Source organism: Oncorhynchus gorbuscha, linkage group LG16 (genome assembly GCF_021184085.1).
Source record: "Oncorhynchus gorbuscha isolate QuinsamMale2020 ecotype Even-year linkage group LG16, OgorEven_v1.0, whole genome shotgun sequence".
Taxonomy (NCBI): Eukaryota; Metazoa; Chordata; class Actinopteri; order Salmoniformes; family Salmonidae; genus Oncorhynchus; species Oncorhynchus gorbuscha.
This window is the reverse complement of record NC_060188.1, coordinates 30,472,478-30,482,668: the sequence shown is the minus strand read 5'-3', so window position 1 is coordinate 30,482,668 and position 10,191 is coordinate 30,472,478. Positions and strand designations below refer to the sequence as shown.

Here is a 10,191-nt window from a genome sequence, read left to right as displayed (position 1 = left end):
CTTGTCCCAGTCACGCTGGTGTTTGGAAGAGACGATGGCCAGCTGCTGTCCAAGCGTTTTGTTGAAGCGCTCCACAAGGCCATCACTTTGAGGATGGAGAGGAGTAGTGCGGGTCTTGTGCATACCCAGCCTCTCACACATGGTGGCGAACACACGGGACTCAAAGTTTCTGCCTTGGTCGCTGTGGATGGACTCTGCAGCTCCAAACCTGCTGAACATCCCCGCTGTCAGGGCGTCGACGATGGTCTCTGCCTCCTGGTCAGGCAGAGCATAGGCCTCGGGCCATTTTGTGAAATAGTCCATGGCCGTGAGCACCCAGCGGTTTCCACTGTCTGTGGTGGGGAACGGCCCACCACAGCCACATAAGTCAGCTAGCTAGCTGGCTAACTTGTATCAACGTTTTTACTTCTGACACCAATGTAATGACCCGACTAGATCATAAAGGAACAATTGTCCAGACAGAGGCTTGAGTTTACGAATTGACGGTTTATTACACCAACTTTACACAGGCTACTGTTTGGGCCGTAGCACACGCCAAATAGATGACACAAGCCAATCGTGACCTTCTCTTGTGAAGCCCAGACGTAAGAGAGAGAGAACAAAAGCTGAACCTGGTCTTAACTTCCAATGCTCCACCCCCCTGCCCAACCCCCCTCCACGCCACTCCGCCAACCACCAAGATGCCCGGCATCAGAACATTCCAGGCATTCCCGTGATTGGCAGATAGCAGGTTGATTGACAGGTCGGACCCCGCGAACACCGGGTACTGGTCAGTACAACACAACCACCTCCTAGCCTAACACATAACACACAGCTGTCTGTGCGGGTCGCTACAATATAATGGTACAGGGCTCTCTCATATGAAATGAGGGCCATGTTTAGTAAATATGCTGTAGTTTTGGACATTGCACACCACATTTTTCAGATTCTGTGTAGAAACGTTTTTTTTTGATAGGAGTAGCATGGAGATTTTTGCTCACACGCGTTTAATCTGTTGTCGACTCTCTTTTAATCCGGTAGTGTTGTCTGAAGCATTTACTGTTCAGTGTTAATATTGCAAATGTTTGAAATAACAAAACGTTTTATTAATAGAGTGACTGGTAATGTTGAATGAAGACTAAAGCCACCGCCTCTAAAATCGAGAGTAGAGTGCGGTGGTATTGCGGTGGTGTTGCCAGCATGCAGGGGAATTACTTTTCCTTTTCTCTTATGCGCTTCATTCTTATTAAATTGATTCGGTAAATTCCAAGGGGTCTTTTTAATGTTTGTTAATTTTTGTTTAAAAAAAGAGTATATGCCCTAAATTAGCCTTGACGATGATGTGTGAATTTGACCTAATGTGAATGACGATGATGCTAATGATAGTTATGGCTGTATTTTTCTACACTTTTTTTTAAACATGAAAGTCCCATTCAGATGTAGACTCATAGGATGATGATGATGTTAATTGGAGGTGTAGGTGTCTGATTATGCAGTTTTTATGTTAAGCCTTTATATTAACCATCTGATCATGGCATTGATTGTTCAAGATTGTTGGCAAATCAAAAAAATAATTGATTGTTTTAAATTAATGATTGTTTTCAAACTTGAGATGAATTTCGATGCATTTGTGCAGTCAGTTAATTACAAATGTTGCTAAATGGGTCAACAGGTTTATTACGGCAGCCTACAGTCGTTGTAAGAAATAAATATATTACATTACTAATTTGTAGTGCATAGACTCGAGTAGAATCTGTAAGTTCTTCAATATGCTTGCTGTTTTTGTTTTTTCGCTGGGTTTATGTGTAGCACTTTGTGACGTGCTGCTGTCTAAAGAGCTTTATAAATACATTTGATTTATTAATTTATTGAATATCCACTGGATTTCATTTCGAACAACCTCCCAGGTACTGTTTTCCCGAAACGATAAAACTCCACAATAAATTGAAATGAGTAAATGTAGCAGCGATAAAGGGATTCAAGTAAAACCATTCAATATATGATTCTGTGTTATTTTAACCTTTTGCTATTGAAGTTGCTTAATTTTGCCAAAGTAGCGTTTTGTAGAACGACGTAGTGTCTCCATGAGAATCTATTCTATCCAGGAATTCCATTCTTTTTATGAAAGGACTGTGGGCTGCCTCGTAGGCCTATGTAATACATCATTTTTTCTAAAGTCATAAAGGAATTGACCTAATTTATTAATTGAGAGATACTGTATTAGGATGCCACTTAAAAGTTGTATTTCTTTTCGATATATCACTCAGCTAAATCAATTGTTATTTATATGTTTTGCCTACCATCTCGTTCGGGAGACTAAAGTATTATCTTTTGAATGTATTGGGTTTTTTTCCTTCCATTTTTCCTTTCCATGTGTTTTTTCTTATTTTCACACCAATTATAGTAAGACATACAGTAAGGTGTTTAATACAATGGAAAGTCTTTAGAAATAAACATCCCACAATGGCAAGTGGGAGCTAAAAGTTCCTGGTCCCCCAAATGTCCCTCTACTCCTCACCCAGATCTCCTGCCCACTGCCCCAGTGTGATTGACACATGAAAAACAGTAACCCCCCACAAAGTACAAAAACACATTAAAAAGAAACAAAACAAATAGAATATACACTATATATTCAAAAGTATGTGGACACGCCATCAATTTAGTGGATTCGGCTATTTCAGCCACACCAGTTGCTGACAGGTGTATAAAATCAAGCACACAGCCATGCAATCTCTGTAGACAAACACTGGCAATGTAATGGCCTTACTGAAGAGCTCAGTGACTGTCAACGTGGCACCGTCATAGGATGCAAACCTTTGCAACAAGTAAGTTCGTCAAATTTCTGCACCTGCTAGGCCGGCAACGGTCAACTGTAAGTGCTGTTATTGTGAAGTGGAAACATCTAAGAGCAACAACTGCTCAGCCGCAAAGTGATGGGCCTTACAAGCTCACAGAACAGGACCGCCGAGTGATGAAGGGCGTAGTATGTCAAAATTGTCTGTCCTCGGTTGCAACACTCACTACCAAGTTCCAAACTGCCTCTGGAGGCAACGTCCACGCAATAACGATTTGTCGGCAGCTTCATGAAATGGGTTTCCATGGCCCAGCAGCCACACACAAGCCTAACATCACCATGCGCAATGCCAAGCAGTGGCTTGAGTGGTGTAAAGCTTGCTACCATTGGACTCTGGAGCAGACGAAAAGCGTTCTATGGAGTGATGAATCATGCTTCACCATCTGGCAGTCTGACAGATGAATCTGGGTTTAGCGGATGCGAGGAGAATGCTACCTGTCCGACTGCATAGTACCAACTGAAAAGTTTGGTGGAGGAGGAATAATGGTCGCGGGCAATTTTTCATGGTTTGGGCTAGTAAGCTTCCAATGAAGGGAAATCTTAACACTACAGCATACAATGACATGCTAGACGATTCTGTGCTTCCAACTATAATGGCAAATTTTAATTGTATGCGTCCATCCACCTGAGTATGTGACTAACCTTGTAAAACTGTGCGAAACTGTCCAATTATCATGTCCTATTCTTGGGAGTATCATCCTGTGTTGCAAACCAGCTTGCATCTGTGTCCTTGCATAGATAAAGTCCCACCCAAGAACAGGAAACTATAAAAAAATATGTGCTCATCACTCATTGCTTTGGAATTCAGACTGCCTACACTGTGCAGTGTAAATCTGTTATTCCAGAGAGCTCAGAGAAATAAAAAAATCAAAGCTTGACTTGGGCTCCAGCAAATTGTTATTTTATAATATCCACCACACAACTTAGGCAACAGTTTGGGGAATACCCTTTCCTGTTTCAGCCTGACAATGCCCCAATGCACCAAGCAAGGTCCATACAGAAATGGTTTGTCGAGATTGGTGTGGAAGAACTTGACTGGCCTGCACAGAGCCCTGATCTCAACCCTATTGAAAACATTTGAGATGATTTGGAATGCCGACTGCGAGCCAGGCCTAAATGTCCAACATCTGTGCCCAGCCTCACTAATGTTTGTGACTGAATGGAAACAAGTCCCCACAGCAATGTTCCAAGTTTCATCTAGTGGAACACCTTCCCATAAGAGTGGAGGCTGTTATAGCAGCACAGGGGGGAATAAGATGTTCGATTAGCAGGTGTCCACATCCTTTTGGTCATCTGGTGTTTAAACTTAAAGGAGAATTATCACGTGACTGACGATCAGCAACAAGTTTAATCTGCATCCCCTCAGATGGTTAGATAAATCCACTCTCATTGGTTTTAGACAATAATGACATTTGGCGATTTCATACAAAATACATTTGTATTCACATTTTCAATACAAATTTTTCCACATGTATTATAAGTAGACAGGCAATACAGTTCTATTCAACACATGTACAAAAAGGAAATGCAAAACATAAATATTAATTTATAATAATAAAAAACAACCATTTATGGATGTACATATAGTTAAGAGACTAACAGGGTCCCACGTGATTGTATATAAACTGGTAAGGGCGTACCAATCGTTGCAGATGACATTTAGTCTCTTTCCTAATGAGCTCCCAAGACTGTGGATTGTAGTTCTGAAAAACAAAAGAAAATGTCAATATTAGTGGTTTGGACTTTCTGGCCATTATAATGATCATATTGTCTTGAACAACAAAGAAAGGCCTGGTGCAGTATATTATAATAATAATAATAATAATAATAAATTAAGATTCTCAGAGTAGTAGTGCTTATTTTTGATCAGTTGTGCATTTTAGGTCACTATAAATAAGGACAGAGGAGGCTTGATGCTAGATCAGCACTTCTCTGAGATGCTTGACACATACTGTATGGCCCCAGAGCACAAAAGTGTTTCAAAACTGCTCCTGTTTAGCCAAGTTTATATTAATTTAATTCCATGTATTACACACATTGCCATTCGAAACCGAACTCACTATTTTTCTCAGAACCTTCCGATTCAACTTCTTGAAGTAGTGTTTCAGTCTCCTCTCAGGTTTCTTGGCAGGCGATACCTGTTGGACAAGATTAAAACATTAGCCTCCAATTGAACATAATAGCCCACATAAATTTTCTCACTTGTACAGTTAGTAGTCTACACCTTGTTGGGGTTTGTTCCTTGTTCCTTGTTCCTTGTCAATCATTGGCTCATTTGTGAAATTAGCATTCAGACAATAGCAGCCTCCAGTATTTATGCTGCAGTAGTTTATGTGTCGGGGGGCTAGGGTCAGTTTGTTATATCTGGAGTACTTCTCCTGTCCTATTCAGTGTCCTCTGTGAATTTAAGTGTGCTCTCTCTAATTCTCTCTTTCTCTCTCGGAGGACCTGAGCCCTAGGACCATGCCTCAGGACTATCTGACATGATGACTCCTTGCTGTCCCCAGTCCACCTGGCCGTGCTGCTGCTCCAGTTTAAACTGTTCTGCCTTATTATTATTCGACCATGCTGGTCATTTATGAACATTTGAACATCTTGACCATGTTCTGTTATAATCTCCACCCGGCACAGCCAGAAGAGGACTGGCCACCCCACATAGCCTGGTTCCTCTCTAGGTTTCTTCCTAGGTTTTGGCCTTTCTAGGGAGTTTTTCCTAGCCACCGTGCTTCTACACCTGCATTGCTTGCTGTTTGGGGTTTTAGGCTGGGTTTCTGTACAGCACTTTGAGATATCAGCTGATGTACGAAGGGCTATATAAGTACATTTGATTTGATTTGATATATTTAAGTAAATCAATCAAAAACTTTATTAATGCAATTGCAGACAGAAGTTGACAACGGGAACATAGCACAATTGTTTCAGTGTTATCTAAAGGCTCAGCAGTAAATGTCCACTCCCCAAGTTGATTTATAGTGGTATGTCTGACTAGTCTCTTATCTCTTTCACTCCCCTGCAGGGTTCGATGTCTATGAATCTCTTTTAGCCTTGTGGCGCTTCCTCACAGACACCCTGTTTTGACTGCAATAACACATCTCTCAGACCGTGTCTTTATAGGCGGCAGAGACTAGAAAGGAATAGTGGAACAAAATTAAACCTTATAATGAATATATACAGTGCCTTGTGAAAGTATTCGGCCCCCTTGAACTTTGCGACCTTTTGCCACATTTCAGGCTTCAAACAGAAAGATATAAAACTGTATTTTTTTGTGAAGAATCAACAACAAGTGGGACACAATCATGAAGTGGAACAACATTTATTGGATATTTCAAACTTTTTTAACAAATCAAAAACTGAAAAATTGGGCGTGCAAAATTACTCAGCCCCTTTACTTTCAGTGCAGCAAACTCTCTCCAGAAGTTCAGTGAGGATCTCTGAATGATCCAATGTTGACCTAAATGACCAATGATGATAAATACAATCCACCTGTGTGTAATCAAGTCTCCGTATAAATGCACCTGCACTGTGATAGTCTCAGAGGTCCGTTAAAAGCGCAGAGAGCATCATGAAGAACAAGGAACACACCAGGCAGGTCCGAGATACTGTTTGGAAGAAGTTCAAAGCCGGATTTGGATACAAAAAGATTTCCCAAGCTTTATACATCCCAAGGAGCACTGTGCAAGCGATAATATTGAAATGGAAGGAGTATCAGACCACTGCAAATCTACCAAGACCTGGCCGTCCCTCTAAACTTTCAGCTCATACAAGGAGAAGACTGATCAGAGATGCAGCCAAGAGGCCCATGATCACTCTGGATGAACTGCAGAGATCTACAGCTGAGGTGGGAGACTCTGTCCATAGGACAACAATCAGTCGTATATTGCACAAATCTGGCCTTTATGGAAGAGTGGCAAGAAGAAAGCCATTTCTTAAAGATATCCATAAAAAGTGTCGTTTAAAGTTTGCCACAAGCCAGCTGGGAGACACACCAAACATGTGGAAGCAGGTGTTATGGTTAGATGAAACCAAAATTGAACTTTTTGGCAACAATGCAAAACGTTATGTTTGGCGTAAAAGCAACACAGCCCATCACCCTGAACACCGCATCCCCACTGTCAAACATGGTGGTGACAGCATCATGGTTTGGGCCTACTTTTCTTCAGCAGGGACAGGGAAGATGGTTCAAATTGATGGGAAGATGGATGGAGCCAAATACAGGACCATTCTGGAAGAAAACCTGATGGAGTCTGCAAAAGACCTGAGACTGGGACGGAGATTTGTCTTCCAACAAGACAATGATCCAAAACATAAAGCAAAATCTACAATGGAATGGTTCAAAAATAAACATATCCAGGTGTTAGAATGGCCAAGTCAAAGTCCAGACCTGAATCCAATCGAGAATCTGTGGAAAGAACTGAAAACTGCTGTTCACAAATGCTCTCCATCCAACCTCACTGAGCTCGAGCTGTTTTGCAAGGAGGAATGGGAAAAAATTTCAGTCTCTCGATGTGCAAAACTGATAGAGACATACCCCAAGCGACTTACAGCTGTAATCGCAGCAAAAGGTGGAGCTACAAAGTATTAACTTAAGGGGGCTGAATAATTTTGCACGCCCAATTTTTCAGTTTTTGATTTGTTAAAGAAGTTTGAAATATCCAATAAATGTTGTTCCACTTAATATAATAATATATGCCATTGTGTCCCACTTGTTGTTGATTCTTCACAAAAACATACAGTTTTATATCTTTATGTTTGAAGCCTGAAACGTGGCAAAAGTTCGCAAAGTTCAAGGGGGCCAAATACTTTCGCAAGGCACTGTATATATATTGCTAATCTGTAGTCTAGGACCCAATAAATGTAGTGGGGGAGGTGTCTTATTGAAAGATTAGTGGAATCTGTGTGGGTTGCTGGACAGGTAGGATGACTGACAGTGAAGGTGAACAGGTGGTCACGTGTCAGGTGACAGAGGAATGTATGAGACTGAGGCAGGAATTCCTTTAACCATAAAGTGGTATATTTACTGGTAGTCTGTGCTGCATCACAAAGGAAACAAATAACATGTATACAATCAAATTCATAATCAAAGATCAAATCATAGCAGTCATTATTAACAATTCACATTACACAATATGTTTGAAGCGTGCGCTCCAAGCCGCGCTCCGCGGTGATAACTATAAACAATAACTGAATGGCCCACTCTCCCGATCACCACAGATCATTCAGATGAAAGGTAAGAGTCGGTGGACTTACGTGGATTCATGGACGCACAGAACTTCTGGATCAGATGGATTTAGGGAAGAGAAAGCAGCGAGATCAGGCGATGGCAATTTCCTCCTTTTATAGAGTTGAGATCTGTAGGACATTTCCACCTGACCTAATTAAAGCGCCCCTGGCCCAGCTGAGTAAATGGCAATTAATTAAAGGAGTATTCCACCAACTCCATGGGCCTTTTCTACACTTATAGCCCTTCCCCTTCTATTGATATAAGCATAATAAATTATTATTATACATCAAACATTTCGTGCAGGCCCTATCATGACCCCAAGGTGAACCCCATCAACCTAAAACAGGGCTCTCCAAACCTGTTCCTGGAAAGATACGGTCCTTTAGGTTTTCACTACAATCCTAATCTAGCACAGCCAATTAATTAGTTGATAAACTGAATCAGGTTAGTTACAACGAAAACCTACAAGAGTGTAGCTCTCCATGAACAGGGTTGGATAGCCCTGACCGAAACAGGGACTATACTTTAAATAGACTCGTTACTTACACAGACATTAAGGTTCTCAAATTGGCGTTCTAGAATGTTCAGGAAATCGTCCAGATTTTTTTTATTTGATTTTTTTTACCCATTTTTCTCCCCAATTTCATGGTGTCCAATTGTTGTAGTAGCTACTATCTTCTTAACACAGCGCACTGCTTCTTAACACATGTCAGGCATAGGTGTAATAGGTGGCAGGGAAGTCAGGCGCAGGAGAGTCAAATGGAGTTTAAATATGGAGTCTTTAAATAAAGTTCCATAACAATAAATGTACAAACAAAACATGGGTACGAAGACCCGACGCGCACCTATACAAACAATACACTACACTGACAACAAATCAATCTCTGACAAAGACATGAGGGGAAACAGAGGGTTAAATACACAACAGGTAATGAATGGGATTGAAAACAGGTGTGTGGGAAGACAAGACAAAACCAATGGAAAATGAAAAAAGGATCAATGATGGCTAGAAGACCGGTGACTTCGAACGCTGAGCACCGCCCGAACAAGGAGAGGCAACGACTTCGGACACATTGGTGCGGCTGGCTTCCGGGTTGGATGCGTGCTGTGTTGTCACGACTTCTGCCGATGTCGTTGCCTCTCCTGTGCACTTGGTATCCTTGGTTAGCGTGCACTGCGCCCAGCCTGCCACAGGACTCACTGGTGTGTGATGAGACAAGGACATCCCTACCAAACAAGCCCAATTGTGCGTCGCCCCGGCCGTCGACCTCGCTCTGGGAGCGAACCCAGAGTCTCTGATGGCACAGCCGACGCTGCATTACAGCACCTTTAACCACTGCGCCACCCGGGAGGCCCCAGATTTTTCTTGTCCCAGGTGACAGCCTTCATATTCTGATAAAATAATGTATATGTTGAAAGATAATGATAAAATAATTCCACTCTGAAACCTTACAACTGTATGAAATTGATTAGAATCATAAAATATAATCTGATGATGTGTGTAGTTTTAGTCAGAATTAGGTAAAACAATGTGTCTGTATAATGGAAAAACTGAGCAAGGCGTAGTTTAGGATTTGAACTAATTAGGTCTATGATTTGATAGAGCAGTCTGACTGAGCGGTCGTTGCTGTTTTGTTTCAGTGAGTTTCAGTTGATTAAAAATATGTGGAACTCTATTCACGCTGCGCCTTGGTCACATCATTACGATGATCGTGACAACTCCTGAGATTAGGCTGGCAATAGTAAAGTGCCTATTCGATCATCCAATAGTCAATTGTACATGAATTACAAATGGTATAGAGAGAAATAGTTGATGCGTCATAATTCCTAATAATAACTACAACCTAAAACGTATTAACTGGGAATATTGAACCAGCAGCTGTCATATGATCTAATGTTCTGAGGAAGGAACTTAAACATTAGCATTTTCACATGGCACATATTGTACTTTTACTTTCTTCTCCAACACTGTTTTTGCAGTATTTAAACCAAATTGAGCATGTTTCATTATTTATTTGAGACTAAATAGATTTTATTTATGTATTATATTAAGTTAAAATACATGTTAATTGTTCATTCAGTATTGTTGTAATTGTCTTTGTTGTAAGTGTCATTATTACAAATATATATATACATT

General features: G+C 41.0%; 1 pseudogene; it reads right to left on the bottom strand.

Annotated features, from left to right (window-relative positions):
• Positions 1 to 4,150: 4,150 nt before the first annotated feature.
• LOC124000029 overlaps positions 4,151 to 10,191 on the bottom strand; it is an 81,758-nt pseudogene continuing 75,717 nt past the window's right edge.